At 49.5% G+C, this 20,232-nt stretch overlaps 1 long non-coding RNA gene across 3 annotated transcripts in view; it reads left to right on the plus strand.

Annotated features, from left to right (window-relative positions):
- The window catches only part of LOC310684860, a 51,624-nt gene extending 40,750 nt beyond the window's left edge, over nucleotides 1–10,874 (plus strand). For 2 of the 3 annotated variants that reach the window (XR_014514893.1, XR_014514894.1), the window contains exon 4: nucleotides 495–7,233. This is a non-coding gene — a long non-coding RNA (uncharacterized lncRNA). Of the gene's footprint in view, nucleotides 1–494; nucleotides 7,234–8,881 lie in introns of those variants that run through there. The other variant, XR_014514895.1, reaches the window with a different exon arrangement.
- Nucleotides 10,875–20,232: the final 9,358 nt, after the last annotated feature.

Genomic DNA, 20,232 nt, shown 5'->3' on the forward strand with positions numbered 1-20,232 from the left:
ACAGCCCTGCCATCTAGCCCCATGACCAGCACCAGCAGTTGGCAGGGCTGGCACTTGCCAAGCCCCGGAAGCTGCTGCAGACCCTCTCGCCAATCCTCCCTGCTAGGGAATTTGCGATCTCCCAGGCACGCAAGTTGCTAGATCTTCGTTCCGATTTATAGGCGCAGATTTTGTAAATGCTACCTAGAAGCCTTTCCCCAGAAGCCTCTTCCCCCTATCTCATATGCTTTGAGGCTGCCTGTGATGATGCAGGGATAAGGGAAAGCCTGATTTTGGACCAGAAGGATCCCTAAGGGCCTCTTACCCAAAAGCCCGTGAAAACCTGAAGCCAGGTCTTCTCTCTCTTGCATATAGCTGGGTGGAAGCCAAGCGTATCTGAGAAGAAAACCCATTCTATTTCCTCAAGGCAGTAGGTTTCCATGGTCTTAGAGGGGGCGAAATTGGCCTCTTTCTCTTGGGTGGTAGAGCTGTGTGAAAACCTCTGTCTCCTGCAGCTGGACTTCCTCCTAGCCAACGAATGACTGCTGTCTTCAATCTGCGGTGCAGCTGTCTCCTCCTGCTGAGGGTCCCACCACAGTTCCGGACGAAACCTGGTTGGGAATCTTTCTCTCCTCTTCCTCCAACTCCTGCTGCGTGGCCTCGTGTTGAGGTAGTAGGTTGTATGGTTTAGAATAACACCATCAGGAGATAACTGTACAGCCTCCTAGCTTTCCCTGGGGCAACGCCACCATCCGAGTTGGTCCACTTGGCAGCCGCCGTAAGGGTGAGTAGCAAGCAAGGTGTCTCCCTGTTGCTGGAAGCGATTTGGCTTAACCTCAGAAACTCCCTGCTGTAGTTTCCTCATGGGCTGGTGCACCGGAAGGCGAACCACACACCTAAAGCTGTAGACCGGCTTCACGAGACCTGGAAATAGTTTGAGAGAGGCTCCTCTTTGTGTGGCGCAACACACACACACACTTTTATTTCGCTTACGCACCTATTTGGTCGGAGGAGAAAGTTGCACGCCAGCAGCGATCCCTCTTTGAAATGTCCTTCTTCTAAGCGGACTGCTGTTTGTGCATTGCCAAAAAGGAGGGTCGGGTCTGCATAAAATGTGCACCTGCTAATTCATATGGATAGGTGCAAATGTAGAAGCAAGCACTGCAGTTTAAATGGAAGTTAAATGCATTTGACCCTACTGTGGCAGAGGGGGACGAAGTGACTCTTGTATGTCTTCTCAGTTCGCTTTCTGGGTGCTGCTAACTTAAAGGAGAAGTGGAAAAGACCCTCCTGCCCGCCCTTAACTATGGTTTTTTGTCTTTAAACCATACTTGGTCTAGGCAGCCTTTCAAGCAGAGAACTGTTAGCTGTAAATTATTACTGTTATCAGCAAACAGATATACAGTTTAAAAACAAAAACCAAGCAAAATACATTTGGAAGCATATTGAAGGTAAAGGGACCCCTGACCATTAGGTCCAGTCATGACCGACTCTGGGGTTGCGGCGCTCATCTTGCTTTATTGGCCGAGGGAGCCGGCATACAGCTTCCGGGTCATGTGGCCAGCATGACTAAGCCGCTTCTGGCGAACCAGAGCAGCGCACAGAAACACCGTTTACCTTCCCGCCAGAGCGGTACCTATTTATCTACTTGCACTTTGACATGCTTTCGAACTGGTAGGTGGGCAGGAGCAGGGACCGAGCAACAGGAGCTCACCCCATCACAGGGATTCGAACCGCCGACCTTCTGATCTGCAAGCCCTAGGCTCTGTGGTTTAACCCACATACTTCCATCCAGTGTTTTCTCGAGGTTTGCAGGTACAGCATTCTTCAGCCACCAAATGGCTGGGTGAATGGGGATGTTTTCAAATTCCTCCTGAAAGTTAACAATGAGGAAGGCAGGCACTCCTCACTAGGATACATGGCAACCCTATATCTTCAGAAATCTTAGGGCCGGAGGCAGACATCTTTCTCCAGGTTCAGAGGCTGGAGAGGTTGCTGAAAACAATTTTCAGTGGTCAGGAATGAAGATCCAGTGCCTTGCAGGACTCCTTGTGGCTAGCGGAAACTGCACGATTAAAAACTCAAGATTGCCAATTCTGCATAACGCGTTTTGTAGAACAAATCTGCAGGTTTGTGTGGCAGTTGCCTTTCTTTCGGTGCAGGCCATTGTTTGTGTAAATTACACAACCAGATGGAACATGCTCAATTGTCTTCTGGTGTGAGAGTGTGTTGCATTCGTACGTATATAGTTTGGGGTGTTTTTCCCCCCAATTGTGTTAAAACATGTGTATTGTACAAGAGGCTTAAAGACAAAGATTCTGCAGGTGCTGACCTGCAAGGGATGCCAGGCTTCTGGGGGTAAAAGGTTTGGCGAAATGGAGTTGACCTTGGAGAGGAAGTGGGGAAAGGTGGGCAAGGTGGATGTCTGGAGCAGCTGTAAGAAATGATACTGAGCCTAGGAGAAAGACAGGGGAAGGCATACAAGTGCTGGAGATATACTTGTTGCGTTTTTATCTTGCCCTTCGCCCAAGGGTGGCATGCAAGGCCTTTCCAGATGGGAAAGGATGGCGCCGTCTCTTTATGTGAGGTGTTCAAATGCCATGTGCTGTGCAAGCAACACGGGAGCAACAGATGGCTTTGTGAGTCACATTAGGGGAAATGAGAGGGCACCAAAGAATCCCGGGACCACGTACGAGGAGGCAAGTTCATGCCTGGCCTTAATGGCATGTGAAGATGTCAGCTGTGCACATGCTCCTTGCACTAAGTTGTGGTGAGGCACATCACCGTGTGATATGCAGGGTCTCTCCACGACCTTTCTGCTGCCCCTTGTGTTCACCCCTTGTGTTCACTCAACTGGGCAGAGAAGGATTTGTGTTACATTCCCTTGGCAGTGGATGAGCAAAGTGGAAGAGATTCTGCGTGCAGGACTTTGGTGTGTGTGTGTGTGAAGGGGGTACTTACTCCAGATAAATTATTCTGGAATCTTGTTTTATTTTAAAGCATGATCCTAGGGGAGTGACCTTTTGGTTCTGCGCACATGGAGGGCAATACGCATTTACAAAACTGCAGGAATACGCAGATCGGGTTGTGTTTTGTAACCTTTGGGAAATAGTGTGTGGTCTGAAGCAGCTCTTTGTTTTACTGCGTGAATTGTCCTTGTTTGTGCTGTGAGCGACTGTCTGGCGTGGTGTGGAAGCTATATTGTGAGATGTAGCCTTTGTTAGCAACACAAAGCCCTTGCAAAAGCAATGCATGGAGTTAGGAAGTACCAATTTATTTATTTATTAAGGGTTGTACCTGTGGGGACAGGGCATGCACTTTTTGGGGCGGGGGCAGCTGCCTGCATGGGAGGGGCTGCTTCATTCGCAGACGGGCCATTTGCCTTGCGCCTCACGTGCCGTTGTCTAGGTACGTACACGCGTGTGGTGCATCTGTGTTTCATGCGTACACTTAATGTGGAGAGCGTGTGTATTTGAAACGTGAACATGGGGGGCGCGTCTCTCTGGGGCAGACCCTTGGCTCCAGCATTTGGTGCTCGGCAACGCTCAGGCATGATAGTGCGGGCCATGCCCATTTGCCCCATGTAGTTTAAGATACACTGCCACTGAAAATGGAGGCTCCATTTAGCTGGCATGGATGGTTCTGGCTTGTGCCTTGCGGCACTTTTTTTGTCATTTTCACGCGAGGCAGCCGTGCGTGGCTGGCATGCTCTTGACCTGTGGCGGGCCATGCAACATGGCATGTCTGGCTCTCGGTCCATGTGGTGTGGCTTGCGTCTTTTGCCTTGCATTTGCCAGCCGCGTTGTGCCGCGCTGCACGCTCTCGCCCGATGGGCGCAGAGTGTGGCGTGGGTCTGTTTGGGCTCAGCCCCACCTGCCTAGCTCACCTGCCGCTTATTGTCTCGGTTTGCTGCCATTTGAATTTTTCCCAGCCAGCTCCCTCCCTCCCTCTCCGCCGCTCCCTCTTCTCCCCTCCTTCCCTCTCTCACTCTCTCTCTCTCTCTCTCCCCGCCCTCCCTGCCGTCTGGATCCAGGCAAGTCTGATAAAGTTCCATTCCAGACAACAGCCGCATTGCGTTGCTACAGCATAGACAGCGGCCCAGGGAGAGAGAGAGAGAGAGAGACATACAGCCAGAGCTAAGCGATGATGGGGAGAAAGAGAGAGGAGACCATCCGTCAATAGGCACAACCACCCGTGAACCACAGCCAAAGCCAAGGACGGAGGATGGCAAGCGAGGAGGGCAGAAGGAGAAGAGGACCAGAACAGGTTAACCTTCCCTGCATGGGGAGTTCACCAGCCCTGACCTGCGGGGTGGGAGAGGGAGGGAATTGGCAAGGGAATAAGGAGGACCAGGATGGAGGCTGGAGGAAAGGGGCTGGGTGGGTGAGTGCAAGAAACAGGCAATGAAGAATAAGGGGAGGGGAAGGGGCTGACACAGAGCAACAAGGAGGAAAGAGGCGATGAGGCAGAGGTACTTGGGGGGGGGGACAGGTGGCATGTCAGGGGCAAAAGGGGAAAAGGGAGATGGGTCAGCCCTTGCGCACAAAGCTTGGGTGGTGAAGGGGATTGGCAGGTAGGTTGATGACCTTAAGTTTGGTGGTGAGGAAGGGGGAATGTGTGGGGGTTTTGTGTGGGAGGAGGCGACTCACCTTCCTTGGGAAGATGAGAAGCCCCGATAGCTGTGGAATGCTAAATTTCCATCCTGCCTGCCCCCTCCAGGGGCAAGTGGAAGCAAAGATGAGAACAGAAAGATGCACTCTTTCTCTGGGGTTCAACAGTTGCCACCTGGGGCATCTCTCTCTCTCTCCCTCTCTCTCTCTCTCTCTTTCTCTCTCTCTCTCTCTTTCATATGTCATGTGTGTCTTTCTCCAAGGAAGGCGAAATGCATGTCCCCATCCCTCCCACCCAGCCAAACCAACCGGGGGGGTTTCTTAGAGAGGTCCCAGCTGCTACCACCCCTGTGGGCACTTCCTGACATAACACACCCGTGGACCCATGACCTCATTGAGGGATCCAATGCATGACCCCCCCCCAAAAAAAACCATTGCCTCCCCCTACTCCAAAATACAAGATGGACACGCTGTATGCGCATTGGAACGATTCATGTGCGTGCACACACGCCTCGGGGGCCACACCCACCCAAGGGATTCCCATCCTCAGATATACACAAACCTCTTTTGGAAACACTATTGGGCTCTTCTCTCAGGGGGAAAAATGTGCGCTCTCTTACACACACACACACACATACAGGAAGAGTCCTCCAGGACTGGTCAAGGAGGAAAAAATCTGCATGTGAGGGAGCTGGGTGTGGGTGTGTGTGGGAACAGAAAGACTGAGAAAGCGGTTCTTAAGGTTATTCGTGACAGATCGCCTTCCGTTGTGTGCATGGATAACTCCTGTTTGTGTGCGGTGGGGTGAGCCGGATTTGGCAAGTTGAAAGCAATGGGAATTACGTGGCACAAGTTCCGTATAACAAGGAGAGAGGGGTGTGTGTGCCGTGCCACATGCGTGTGCCATGAATCAATCCATTGTGCACCACGGAGGCAGCGTGCTTGCAAGGGGCAGTTTGGCAGAGGTCTGTGAGTGCGCGGAGAGAGGGTATTGTTTGCGGAGAGGATGGCGTGGTTTGTGGGCAGTGGTATCAATGTCAAGGTGAATGCATAAAAGAGATCTCTGTGCGGGGAAACATGTGTGAGCCTGTGTGTGCCCGGGGTGTGAGTGCGAAGGAGCGGGCAGGCGTGTTTGCTGTGCGTGCCGTGGCTGCAAATGTTCAAATCCTTGGTATTCCTCTGGACAGAACATGCTCACATAACACAGACCCCAAGCAAAAGTATCTTTTGGGGAGTTGGACCCTGGCTCTGTCTGGAGTGTGTGCATCATAGCATGTTTGGAAGATGGCTTGTATCCAGCACAGTCTTGGGCTGAAGGAAGTTTGGTGTATGTGTGCCCGTGTGTGTATGTGTGTTGTGCATATATCATGAATTGGCCGTAGAGCGATTTGTGTACGTGGTTGCTGGCTTTGGGGGGCTGGTGGAGTTACCTGCAGATGGTTTGGGTTGTCCATTAGATGTACTTTTTGGGAAACACAAATGTGCTGGTGCAGGTGTCTCTCCTATTATATCACAGAGCCGTTCGTGATGTGGCTTTTGGCTCACCTCGCCCAACGCCTGAGACCAGCGACAGCAACAAGAAACACACCCTGACCAGGTGAGTTGGCGGGTGGGGAGAAACCCCTTTTGTGTTCAAGGACTGGGCTCCAGCCCCTCCAGATCTCCCTCAGACTTGGCTGGTTATGCTTTTCCATGCAGCCCTGATCAGTGTCCCTCGCCTAACCTAGCGAGTCTCCGTGGCGCTGCTCCCTGTGGACTTCTCAAAGGCCACCGAGGACTGTTTCACATGATGGCTGCAGTCAGGTGCCCACCGCTTCTTTCGGCTTGTGGGTCAGCCGATGTGCTCGCCCCGAGCAGATGCTGCCGCTTTCTCATGTCGCCTCAGATCAACACCCGTTGGCAGCAGACGAGGCAGACAGCTTGCCACAAAATCAGGGGCTGAAGCAGCGGCCACGAGAACCACAGTTGTGGAGACTCAGCCCTGAGCAAGCTGCTGGTTTTCCGTGAGGAGGGCAGTCTGTGCCTTGGTGGGCTGGGGGGGGGGGTCCTCTCACACAAGGGCTGAGTTCAACAGGGCCCCAGAGCCCCTCTTGAACTTTCTGGGCCAGCACATTTCCCTGACTTGAAGCCTACCCAGAGACTGAGCCGGCCAGAGGAGACAGCCCCCTGACTGCATTGAAATCCACTTCACCATTTGCAGCAGCAGGGGGACAGGCGCAGTTCTGTGTCCTCTGGCATACGCTGGAACATTCCAGAAATGTAGGTCCATCCCTTATCCAGAGTGTAAGGGAGTCTCTCTGGAATCTTAGCAGGAACTAAGGCCCAAAATGCAGAAATGCCAAGAGCACAGCAGGTACAGGCTGAAGCTGTCCCCCCTATAATATGCCACCCAATATTGAGGTTGAAACATCCCGGTGGCTTCTCCTTGCCCACCCACTTTCCGCAAACTTCTCAACTGGCGCTTATCGAAATGGAGATCAGGCCCAGGCTTTTCTCCAAATTGAAAGCATCCTTTAGAAAACTTTCTAAGAATGGCGCCTTTCAGAACTTCCAAATTTCCCACAATAGTTCATTTAATTAAATATGTCTTGCCTAGCCTGGTTTTGTTTCCATATTTGTTCAGTGCTTAAAAAAAGAAAAGAAACACCTTATATCCTTCCAAACAGCCTTCCCTCTTTTTAAAAACCCTTTTTTAAGATTCCACTTCTTATTTAGCAGCTGGCTTTGATGCTCTCTTTCGCCATGACCTTCCTGAGTTCACATTACCTGTTCTCAGTGTGGTTTCCGCCCCCCCCAAGCACCACATTCTCTGCCCTTTTGTGATTGTATTTTCTTTGGGGCATACCCTTTTGGTTGCACGTAGTAAAACTCCCAACTTTTTTGGGGGGGTTGCATTTTCCTGGGTCCGTTTTCAGCAACTCTTGGCTGTAACACATTACGAAACCTGTGTCCCCCAGACGTTGCCAGACTCCACCTACCACCAGTCCCCCACCAGCCTGGCCAGAGATCAGGGGTGACAGGAGCTGTAGTCCAGCAGCATTTGGGAGGCCCACACATTCCCCCCATCCCTAGTACTCCAGCGATGCTCTGCCCTGAAAATGGTTAGCTGCTGTAGAGCATCGGTCTTCAGCTGGTGGTTTGGGTCACGGCCTAATCCAAGCGGGTTGCAACAGGAGCACTTCCCATCGTGCAGTTGTATGGTAAAAGGTTAATAAATGGGTCCTCAAATGCATGTTTGAGTTACAAGTGCGTCCTGGGTCTGAAAAGGTGGGAAGCTACTGCTGCAGGATATTAGGAGAGGTGGGTGGCAGGAGGGAGGGGAGGCAGCGGGACATGTGCCTTTGCTGCATTTTGATCCTGATTGCTTGCATACCAGTGGGGCAGGTAATAGCGCTGCAAAGTGACAGTGGGCTGTAGCCAACGCTCATTCTTCTCAGAGCAGACCCACTGAAATTAATGGGCAGGACTGATTTAGGTCCATTAATTTCAGTGTTGTCTAAGCAGAAATCAGGTGGCAGTTAAATAGATCTAGTTGTGGTGGGAGCTGGCAGAATAAAAAGGTTGGCTTCCATTGGACCGAGGACTCAGTGGGAGGCTTCAGGAGGTGCCGGACTTCAAGCTTCCCAGGATATTGTATTCTTTGGCCTAGGAATTTTTCTTTCAGCTCTCAGATATTTGGGGACTGGCTACCAATACTAAGTGGTCCTTCATGTGTCTGGGAGGAGACTCTGTGCGTGTTCAGGGTAATTTCTTGTTCATCTCACTTTCCATGTCCTAATATTTGGCTTTGAGAATAATGATCCAGCCCTGGCAAAATTGCAATTGGATAATAGTGGTGATAATTTACGCAGCCACCGAGAGCTCCCTGGATGGATTACAGCGATGATTTTAAAACGCAATATACAATAATAATTACAAACCAACAATTAATAATAATATAAACCTTACTTGCATAAAGCAGCCTGAATTTAAAACAATTCAAAAGCCTGAGTGAATAAAAAGGTATTTACTTGGCACTGAAAAGACCACTAAGAAGATGTGAGGTGAGACAAATGTCATCAAAGAGACCCTGCTTTGAGTGCCAAGTGCGGTCAGCCGAGTGGCTCCAAAGAAGAGAGCCTTTTTGATAGTGGCACCATAGCCTGCCTTCAGTCAAATGCCTTCCTTATGGCATTTCTGGTGCCTTTTTATTCACCCAGGTGTTTTAACCCAACCCACAAACCGCCAGATAATTAGATATGAGTTATGTCAGAAAAGCAACAGAGCGTTCTGTTTTGTATTTTAATTTTCAGGGGAAGCTAAAAAAGAGAATCGCATTGAAAGAATTGACCCAGTTCCGCTGAACTTAAAGGGTGTCATTAAGGCTTCCTTGCATTTCCAAAGCGGCTGCCACCCTTCTGCTTTGCTGCCTGCCTTGGCGAAGAAGGGGAGATTTGGGGATAAAAACGAAACCAGAGAAGGAGAGTCTTCCAAGAGACTTTGAGGACCTGCCATGATTTGTGTGTAGCAGCAGTTGAGGAACGGAAGTTTGCTTGCTCTTTTTATTCCTGTCTTGCTAACCTTATGGTGCCTTGTCTCTCACCTGTTTTCCCCCCTCCCAGGTTAAGGAGTCACATGGGGGAGCTACCTCCTCCCCACCCCTGCCTGCCCCTTCCTGTTATAGTCCCGTTATCCTTTCTCTGCCTTCCTGCTTCCTCATTTCCCGGCATCCTCTCTGTCCCTGAGACCCTTAACCTGTGAGGAAGCCCAGAGGTCACAGGTGAGGTTCTTGGGAACTGAGCGGGTAGCCCACCCCCTGCGACCCCCAAACACCAGGGTTCTTGCCTCGTTCCCCCAGGACGGAGCAAAGGGGCTCGGTAGCACAAACTACTAGATGCATTGTGAAATACTGTGGCTGTCTTGGTCATCCAGAATGGTGAAGAAAGCAACTGCTTGAGTGGATTCTATCTTACGCTGCAATTCTATCAAACTCACAGAAAAGCTCTTAAGATGAATGGTTTGCACAGCATCGGCCCGATAGGGTGTGTGATCTTTGTGCTATATACCTCTGGTCTCAGAGCTAGAACCCATACTGCTCCCATCTAGAATGTCCCATGTCCAGCACAACCTCCTATCCTGAGTACCAGAACCACAGAGGCTTCGCCTGTGTCAACAGTTTCACTAATGAAAGCAACTTCCTCCAAAAGGAAGTTGCCCCTCTTGAGCTGTTCTTGCTCAGTCTTGGGGGGTTATTGGAGACAACAGAATGCAGAAACAAATTGGCCTGAGCCAAGTTGGGAATGTGCATCTTCATTAGGGCTCGCTTTCGCAAAGAACCCCTGGGAACTGTAGTTTTTGTGAAGGGACCAACAAGTCTCTCTCTCAGGATCCCTGGACTTCTTGTTCCCTGCTGCAGCTCCTACAGTTCCCAGGATCCCTTGGGGGAAGAGACAGCAACATTTACACTAGTAAACATCAGTAATGTAAGAGACGCTCCCCTTGTGAATTGGCAGTGGCAGTGGCACATATGGTACTTCCTCCCTTGAGTCGAGGAGTTTTCGGTACTTTAACCGAGGTTGGGAGAGCCTTTCCCATTGCTGTGTTTGCACCAGTCACAGAGATTGCTCAGCTGCTCCTGTGCAGGCCTCTAAAGGCCTCCACAGAGGCATAGCTGTGAAGCTTGAAAGGTGCAGTTGACCCCCAGCCCAAAGTTATCCCTGGCTGCCTGGAATTGCCATCCATCCCCCGCCAACCCAGCATGAACCGCGACTGATTTCTAGTCATTGCATCAAAACGTATTCTAAGCAAGCTGGTAATTTCTGGATTTTCCTGATTGGACCATTACGCATTAATCAAGGGAGCAGTAACGCTGCCTGACCTCCTGCAGTAGAATGTTTTTAACACCACTGAGAAGCATCTAAAGATAACTGGATGTGCTCAGCTTTGAGGTGTTCCTTTATTAGGTAAAGGTAAAGGGACCCCTGACCATTAGGTCCAGTCGTGGCCAACTCTGGGGTTGCAGCGCTCATCTCGCTTTACTAGCCGATAGAGCTGGCGTACAGCATCCGGGTCATGTGACCAGCATGACTGAGCCACTTCTGGCAAACCAGAGCAGCACACGGAAACGCCGTTCACCTTCCCACCGGAGTGGTATCTATTTATCTACTTGCACTTTGACGTGCTTTCGAACTGCTAGGTTGGCAGGAGCAGGGACCGAGCAACGGGAGCTCACCCCGTCATGGGGGATTCGAACCGCCAACCTTCTGATTGGCAAGTCCTAGGCTCTGTGATTTAACCCACAGCGCCACCCGCGTCCCTGTGGTATAATACCAAGAATGACAAAGTGCGCATGGTTGGGTAGACGGACTAATCGTTTCACACATATGTGGGCAACTCACAGGCAGTCATCAGAGGTCCCATGTGGCCCGCTCAGGTGTTCAAGTTGCCCCCCACTGCCGAACTTGTGCATGCAAAAGGCTCCCTGCCCTTCTCAGTACTGCTCCATCCCTGTTTTACTCGGACCTCTGTCGTTGTTTAAAACCACCATTTTCCTCTCAGTGTTGCTCCACTAGCACTTTCCACAAACTTCTACCATTATTTAAAACAACAACATTTTCTTCTTTCCAGTGTAGCTCCCTATCACTGCACTCCCAACTTCCCCCTCTTCTGTTCCGTAGCTGCCTCTTGTGGGATAGGTAAAGCATGTGTAGCCTTCAGCTATTCCATAGTACTTGCACAAACCTCTGCTCCTGTTCAAAAGTGCCACTTCCTCTCATTTTTCTCCATCCCAGCTTTAATCAAACTTAACCCTGTTGTTTTAAAACACCACTTTCCCCTGCTTAGTGTCCTCCCTCCCTTGCCACGGCCACTGCTCTTGTGCAACCTGCCTTCAATCTTGCTCCGCGATCCTGCCCCTGACTTCATGCAAATCCAAGATTGTGGTGAGGTACGACATCCTTACATTTTTATTATAGAGGGAGATATGACTCGTTACTTCAAGCTAAACTGCGGGAGGCTGGGTTTCTTTTACACCTTCCCCACCCAAGGGAGCAGGTTTGACAGGTGTCTCTGTGCCTTTAAGGCTCCTCAGAGGGAGACACCATCAAATGACTGATCCCCTCTATCTCAGCAACATCGGGGGTCCACCATCCCACCTCAAGAAGAAACTGAACAGGAGGACAGTAGGGTCACTTTAGCAAAACCTGATATTGCGTGTTTTTCTGTGACATTAAAGAACGTGCTGTCCAGCCCTCTGTTTTTCATATAGCCTGCCATATCCCAAGGACTCTGTGTAAGTAACGGGTAAGTTTGAAAAGAAATGGAAATATGCAACCGACAGTGCTAGTGAGCTCTTGTCATACTCCATTTTAATGTTACGTGGCAAAGGTGAATGATTTGCCAGTGGTATGGAGTCCTTCACTCAAGTGTGAGGTCTGTTAATCACATAGACAAGACATGTGGTCTGTGCTGTCAGAGAGTGCAGCAGAGCCTACAGCTAGCTGGCTGCACATTGTTCTGTTGTTGCAATTCAGGTGACATATCAAATCAATGAACAGTCATTTTTCTTAAACAGGAGAATGGATGGTAAAGCTCATACCTGCTGCCTGTCTTCTGCAGGTTGCCCTTCTCAGTTATCCTGGATAAATGGTACAAGCAAGGCAGCACAGGTGGGGCAGCCCTATTTCCAGTGGGTGATTCTAGGTGGTTGTCTAGGGCAGCACTTTTGCTGCTGCAACAGCAGGCTGAAAGACCCTTTCCCACTGGTAAAAAGGTAAAGGGCCCCCTGACCATTAGGTCCAGCCGCGGACAACTCTGGGGTTGCGGCGCTCATCTCGCTTTACTAGCTGAGGGAGCCGGCATACAGCTTCCGGGTCATGTGGCCAGCATGACTAAGCCGCTTCTGGCGAAACCAGAGCAGTGCATGGAAACACCATTTACCTTCCCACCGGAGTGGTACCTATTTACTTGCACTTTGACGTGCTTTCAAACTGCTAGGTTGGCAGGAGCAGGGACCGAGCAACGGGATTCGAACCGCTGACCTTCTGATCGGCAGGCCCTAGGCTCTGTGGTTTAGACCACAGCTCCACCAGCGTCCCTATCCCACTGGCACCTCTCTACATATGCTTTTACAGTCTGAGACCAGCAGAGGGCAACATCTGAATGGAGTAGCATCCAAGGAAATATCATCCAAGCAAGATCCCAAGAGGGTCCAGCAGCTGTAAGTGAGGAATCCTTGGGACCCAAAGTCTGGTCTGATGCTGTTGATTTTAAGCAGCGTTCAAGCGGTCCTTTGCTATATTTCTATCCCAGCTTTTAATGCAGATGTTCCCAAAGTGAACAGTTCGAAAACAGCAGTAATGAAAGTGGGCTTTCAGGGTGAGAAGCAGCATATGGAAAGGAGAGATCTGTCACATGTCCCAGGGGATATAATGGACACTATTCATAAGGTGCTCGCGGGCAGCCGCAGATTGTACAGTGCTCTTTATTGAAACAAGCTGGGGTTTTCCTGCTACACAATGTGGGAGCTCATTGATGGGGGAAGTGCCATTTCCCTGCACAAGAGAAGTGCCAACTTCAGGTGTGGAGCAGGTAGGTGGGGCAGCTGGCTCTGCTGCATCAGCTGAATAATAACTGCACTACGTTGAAGACACATGTTTCTGCAACTATTAAGCACGGCACATTATGCTTGTGGAAAATATTGGCCCATTAGAGCTACCGTTCATTCCAGCTTTCTTGAGCCTGGTGCCCTCCAGAATGTTTGGACTTTCCGGGTGAGGTTGATGGGGGCTGTATACCAAAACAGCTGGGGGCACCAGGTTGTCAAGGCTTTTTTGCTGACACTGAGTGAAGGGGAATGGAAGATAGCCACACTTGAAAAGGTGCCCGATTTCTGCTGATAATAAAGTTCAATTTCAGTATTGGATAATTAAAGGTAAAGGTACCCCTGCCCATACGGGCCAGTCTTGACAGACTTTAGGGTTGTGCGCCCATCTCACTCAAAGAGGCCGGGGGCCAGCGCTGTCTGGAGACACTTCCGGGTCACGTGGCCAGTGTGACATCGCTGCTTTGGCGAGCCAGAGCCGCACACGGAAACGCTGTTTACCTTCCTGCTAGTAAGCGGTCCCTATTTATCTACTTGCACCCGGGAGTGCTTTCGAACTGCTAGGTTGGCAGGCGCTGGGACCGAACAACGGGAGCGCACCCCGCCACGGGGATTCGAACCGCCGACCTTTCGATCGGCAAGTCCTAGGCGCTGAGGCTTTAACCCACAGCGCCACCCGCGTCCCGATTGAATAATTACACACTCCTTAAAAGTGGCTTCTTTAAACCTTGGTTTATTGCCTCTAGTGCTTAAAACAACAACACACCTTTCAGAAACACTTCTATGCAAGTTGCCTCTGGGCATGTTTGAAGCACCTTTGTAAAAAGAGTGCTTCCTTGCCTGTCTTGAGTAAGGTGTGGAATCTGGTTTTTATGCTAAAGCCTGCCTGCCCTAGCATGGGAGAGCCCCCAGACACTGTCTTATCTGAAAGGTAGTATTTTGTATACAGTCACTGCGTTCTGTTTCCGGAAGGGGGGGGGGAGGCATTAATCCTTTGTGATTACTGGTTTCACAGGTGCACACAGCGACAGCAAACACATGGCACTGACAACTACCAACCTTTCTCTTCTGCCTTTGCAGCCTCTTCATTCAGACAGCTGACCAAAACTGATACAGTTCTGGCTTGGACCCCCCAATTTTGCCTGGGTTGCAAAAGCAGTCCCTAGAATTACTTTTGTCCAGCCCTAGGCTCAACTTGATGCTCTCCAGCTGTTGGATTACAGCTCCCTGCAGAGCCAATGACCAGAAATGATGGGAGTTGTAGGCCAGCAACATCTGGAGGGCACCACATTGGGAAAGACTACCTCAGGGTATCACTGAGCTGGCACTATAAGGGGGAAAACTTTTCCTCCTATAGCAGCAGCGAGGAACCTGTCATTCCCAAGGGCCACATATCCCTTCTGAGCAACTTTTCAGAATTTGAGGACAGATTTTAGCTAGGCAAACACACTTGGTGTGAGGAATGTGGGCTTAGGGAGGGGGGGATTGGCATTGGGCCTCTAGTGGAGGAACTGCTGCCCTCCTGAGGGTCCAAGCAGCCCTTGCTGAAGCAGCAGTGGCGTAGCGTGGGTTGTCAGCACCCGGGGCAAGGCAAGTAATTTGCGCCCCCTAACCTGTGGATTTGTGCCCCCTAACCCCCAGATGTTGCGGCCGGCTCCCCTGCACCCCCCACGCTACGCCACTGTGAAGCAGACCTGAAAGACCCAGGTGCAGAAACGTACCACCACCAAGTTTAAGAAATGAGCCGTTTAAAGCATCTTGCGGAAAGCAAATTGCCACTGGATTTTTACAGCTGGGTTTTTAACACACACAGGAAAGAAGTTAAAAATGTCTGGTGGGAGTGCATTGAAGGAGCTGGCATTTGGACCAAGTGCGAAACCAGCCGCAGAAATGGAGGCAGGGCAGAAGGACATGCAGATTGGGAACTGAGTCTTGAGGGTCCAAGGCTGAGCTTGCCTTGCAGATCAGTGTTCTCATTCGTTCTCTTATCGATTTAGCTGTCATGGGCAAGAGCACCTTCTGCCTTCTCTGCTTCTCCCTCTCCTCCCTGTTTAAAGGACGTATTCTCAGCTTCAAGCTGAGCTGTCTGGTTTCCATGGAGACAGAGGTCTGAGGCCTACAGATCCCTCCTCTCTCCCATTACGGCTTTCCACTCTTCCACATTCTCTCTCTCTGCCTCCCCCCTTTTCCACCTGTCACGATGCCAAGAAAAGCAATAACTGTATAGACAGAAGGTGCCAACAATGCGGCACCTTCCGTCTTGCCAGGGAGAGTCGTCGTCATTCTCTCTCGGCGTCTTTGTTTCAGCAAATGGTCTGGTGCTTTTACCAGCGTGCTTAAGACAAGGGGTCCTGTTGGCCACAATGAACAGGTACCTGTGGGGAACAGGTGCGTGAACAATAAAACCATTGTCCAGCCCATCCAATTCTGGGTCCCCATAGTGTCTTAACGGCAATTAAAAAAAAAATACGTGCAAAATCGCCTAAGAGTATGAAAAGTTAGGGATGGTTTCCAACTAACACGTCCTGTCAGAACAAGGATTTATGCTTGTACAGCAGAACTTACCCCCTGTGCACCCCTAAATCTGTTTTATGGGTCTCCCCAACCCTCTGGATGAGATTGGTGAGGATGGGGAAAGAGGAAATGTTCCATTGCATAAGGGTAAATCGACCTTTTTCTCCAAAAAACTAAAATAGAAGCTGGGCGCACCTCGCTGGGATTCCACAGACCCAAAGCACCCAAACGGGGCGAGTCTGTAGAGCAGCACCTGCTTCCCCAAAACAAATGCCAGGCCCTCAGGGTTTCCTTAAGCTTAAGGCGTCCGTCACCTTCGCTGGCTGAAGTCCAACCGCTCAGTTGTTTCTCTTCAGCCCTCTTTCAAGCATATCAGATGTGCACGGTAGCTAGGAGCCACCAGCCACTGATAGTCATGAAAGAAATGTCTGGATATAGGAAAGCCAAGAGAAAGCAAGATTTTGCTTATCCAAAAAGAACAGATGCAACAGGTTATAGAAATGTGGAACCAAGCTGCAAAGCTACATATACATTATGTTTTTATATATGTTGGAAGGTTCCCAGAGTGACTGGGGCAACCTAGTCAAATGGGTGAAATGATGATGATGATGATGCAGATCAACACTTCCCAAGGATTCCCAAGAGTCTAGATCAGGGGTTGGCAAACATTTTCAGCAGAGGGCCAGTCCACGGTCCCTCAGACCTTGTGGGGGGCTGGACTATATGGGGGTGGGGGAATGAACGAATTCCTATGCCCCACAAATAACCCAGAGATGCATTTTAAATAAAAGCACACATTCTACACATGTAAAAACACCAGGCATGCCCCACAAATAACCCAGAGATGCATTTTAAATAAAAGGGCACATTCTGCTCATGTAAAAACATTCTGCTCATGTAAAAACATGCAGCGCAGATTTAGAAGGCGATTGGGCTGGATTCGGCCCCTGGGCCTTAGTTTGCCTACGCATGGTCTAGATGCTTAGTTATGCCCATGGAATACCACGCGAGTATCTGGCAAGTGAAACAGTCCATGCTCGGAGCACTGAGAGGTCACAAATACAGCCAAATTTCATGCAAATAAATGGTCATATTTGCATATTATCGCTTGCTTAGCAAATAGAAGTTGTAGTCCTCTCTGTGGTTTTTTTGTTTTGCTTTTTGGGTTTGTTTTTTTTACAATGGCCAGGGGTAATGTGTGATCAAATGGGTGGTATCCAAATTCTCAGGCTTTTGTTTTGCTTGGCAGAGAGTGTGTGAGGGAAGACTGTTAAGCCCAAGGAATCTTGAGAAGGGATTTGAGAGAGATAACTTGAAGAGATAACCTGGGAGGAAGGAAGTTTCAGGCACAGAGAAGGAGAACGAAGATGCACCTTGTTTTAAGAGCATGAGATATCGGGAAGGTTTCTTAATGTTTTATCATGTTTTTATATATGTTGGAAGCTTCCCAGTGTGGCTGGGGGCACCCCACTAAGATGTGTGGGGTATAAACAGTAAAATTATCATGGAAGGGAACGTCCCTATTTTCATCGGAGAAATGTTGGAGGGTATGGTTGGAACATAACCATGGTGGTTATCATGTCTCATAGGAATATAGGAAGCCATCATATACAAAGTCAAACCAGTGGTCTAGCTGGCTTTATATTGTCTGCACTGACTGGCAGAAGCTCTCTGGGGTTTCTCTTGGGCTGCCTCCAGCCCTGCCTGAAGAGAGCAGAGGTTAAACTTGGGACCTTCTGCATGCCAAGCCAATGTTCTGCCCTTGAGCTATGGCCTCTCCTGTTGTCTTTCCTCTAAAACGTCCCAAAACTTACCTTTCTTTATCCCCTTGATAATTTTGGCTGCCCTTTGCTGAACCGGCTTCGGCTCTCTGATGCCATTTTAGGTGAGGGATCTTTGTTATTGACAACCTGATCCTTACCTCTCTCCCCCCTCCCCCCGCCAACCTCTCTCTTTGCTTAATGTGTGGATGTGCTGAACCAAAGGTGACACATGGGCGTTGCAAGAATTTTCGATTTTTTAATAAATCAAAGAAGTTGTTGAGCATTTCTTCGGAAATCACAGGTAAAAATGCCCCATAAATAGGCTTCTGCTGGGCGGTGGAGCAAAACCATAGCTGTCAACCTTCCCTTTTTTTGCGGGAAATTCCCTTATTCCAAGGCCGTTTTCCGCTGCTATCCTGGATTGTTAGATATCATGTAGACCACGGGTGTCAAACACAAGGCCCGCGGGCCGAATCCGGCCCGCCAGACCTCGTCATGTGGCCCGTGTAGCCGCCGCCGGCCGCCAGTCTTCACCTTTTATTCTCGCTGCTTCTTTTTTTTGACACAAGAAAGCCGCCTCTTCAGCGCACGCGCAGCAGCCTACAAGCCAGAGAACGTCTGCCCTCTAGCGGCGCTTTAAAGTGTGCCATACTAGTGGAGTGTTGCCAACGTTACTGAGAGCAAGGGGTAGTTTCGAGGGGAACCCCGTGGTGGCAAGTCTGGGCAATGGCTGAAGGCGGGAAATGGAGAGGGGCGGGAATGGGGGTACCTTTTGCGTCTTTCGCCTCCTGCTCCGCCTTCGGCTCCATGGCAGGTGTATGTCGGTTGCTAAGCAACCGAATGAAAGGCGCGCCAAGATCCCTGGGAAGTTGAGTTCAAAACCTGCTTCGGCTAAGAGCGCCTGCGCAGCAGCAGCAGCATAGTAGGAAGTAACATCAATGAGCAGCTTGCTCATTTTTCTCCCCTTCCCCCTCCGATTACTCTAATATAATATACGCTGCTGTGCACAATGGAGACAAAGCTACAAATATTTAAGGAATTCCAGGGGGAAGGAAATATTTATTTACTTTAGTCATTGCCACTTGCAAATGTATATAATGGGTAACATTGGTTTCTCTCCGTGCGTGTGAAATCGGGGAGTCCTATTGAGTTCAATGGGCTGCCTCCCAAGTGTGCCCGCTTCATTTAAAATAATGAGGATCGCGCCTTTAATAACTGCATTAACAGGGCAAAAGGGTTTTCCTTCCTGGAGGTGCGGGGGGGGGGGGGAGCCTTCCTTGCTAACTTTTAATTGTTACAATGCCTGCCAACATTTTTCTGGTAGGTTTTCTGTGTGCCGAGCAGAAAATCTGCCGGTGTGGCTACAGCGAGGGAAAAAGACGGCACCTGTTGAATTTCCTCTGCGGAGATCTTCCAGGAGGAGCAGGGAAATATCCCTCTTATGTGGTTGCCAAATGAGTGCCCGTCCACAGCTCTCCATTTTCTAATACCCATTTTGTTTTATTGGTGAGACGACCGCATTGCTCCAGAGGAGCTAATATCTGCCCGATCCTATATACAATTAGGTTCCCTAAAATCTACATAGGATCGAACTGTTGCAACGCATTTTATGCCTGCTTAGACTGGCCCTTTGAGGGTGACCAAACTGCTGATGCGGCCCCCGATGAATTTGAGTTTGACACCCCTGATGTAGACTGTCCCCAGGACAGGTGAGTCTGCTGATCCCTTATTTTCGAGGCTGCTGATCCCTTATTTTCAAATCTGAAAGTTGACAGCTATGAGCAGAACCTCAGATAAATGAGTACTTTCAATACTTTTCAATAATATTTGTGGATCTAGGGAAGGCAGCTGCACACCCCCCCCCAGCTATGCCCATGAAAGTTAAACTGTTCCAGTAGCTTTTCAAACGCCATCTTGGCAGTCAAAATAACCCCACAATTAATTGGTAGTTGTTTGTAACCTTGAGCTCATATATGTTTATATTCACTTGCTTTGATGTGGGTTAATTGGCTTTGCTTTGATGCTATCCTTATCTGTGGCCTTGGAGTACTGAGCTTTGAGCCCAGAAAGTGGAACTATCTGTAAGACTTGGTATTTGCCATCCAAGGCCTCATCTGGTCAGGTGGAGTGATGGGAAGCCCTGGCCAAAGTGCTGTTTGCCGCTTTGTGTTTATAGAATTATAGAGTTGGAAGGGGACATGAGGGTCATCTAGCCCGACCACCTGCGATGCAAGAATCTTTCACTCGACCTGGGGCTCGAACCCACGACCCTCGGATTCATGCCCTTCTTCTTTTGTATATCTGCACCCAGCCACACCCACGAACCTCCCTTTGGGCCTGTGGTTCAGAACAGTTGATGGGAAGTTGAACAACCAACCTGAGTTTACCCTTCTCCAAAGTTTGCAAGTCAGTTTTTGAAAGTTTAAACACATCCAAATGTGCATTTTGAGAGGCAAAAAATATTAATAATAGTAATAATTTATTATTTATACCCCACCCATCTGGCTGGGTTTCCTCAGCCACTCTGGGCAGCTCGCAACAGAATATTAAAAACATGATAAATTTTAAAATACATACTTAATCACACATATAAATGCACAGTTGCTTTTAAATTCAGGCTGATTTTTTAAACAACAACAAGCATACAGAGAAGCCGTTGGTTTGGGTCCACCTTCAGAGCAAAAGAAAACAAGCTTGCTCTATCTCCCATGTGACAGCCCTTTAAATATTTCTTCTTTAAAAATCTTCTTTTCCAGGCTAAACATAGCCAACTCCAGGCTAAACA

Source organism: Podarcis tiliguerta, assembly GCF_965153285.1.
Source record: "Podarcis tiliguerta genome assembly, chromosome: 8".
Classification (NCBI taxonomy): Eukaryota; Metazoa; Chordata; class Lepidosauria; order Squamata; family Lacertidae; genus Podarcis; species Podarcis tiliguerta.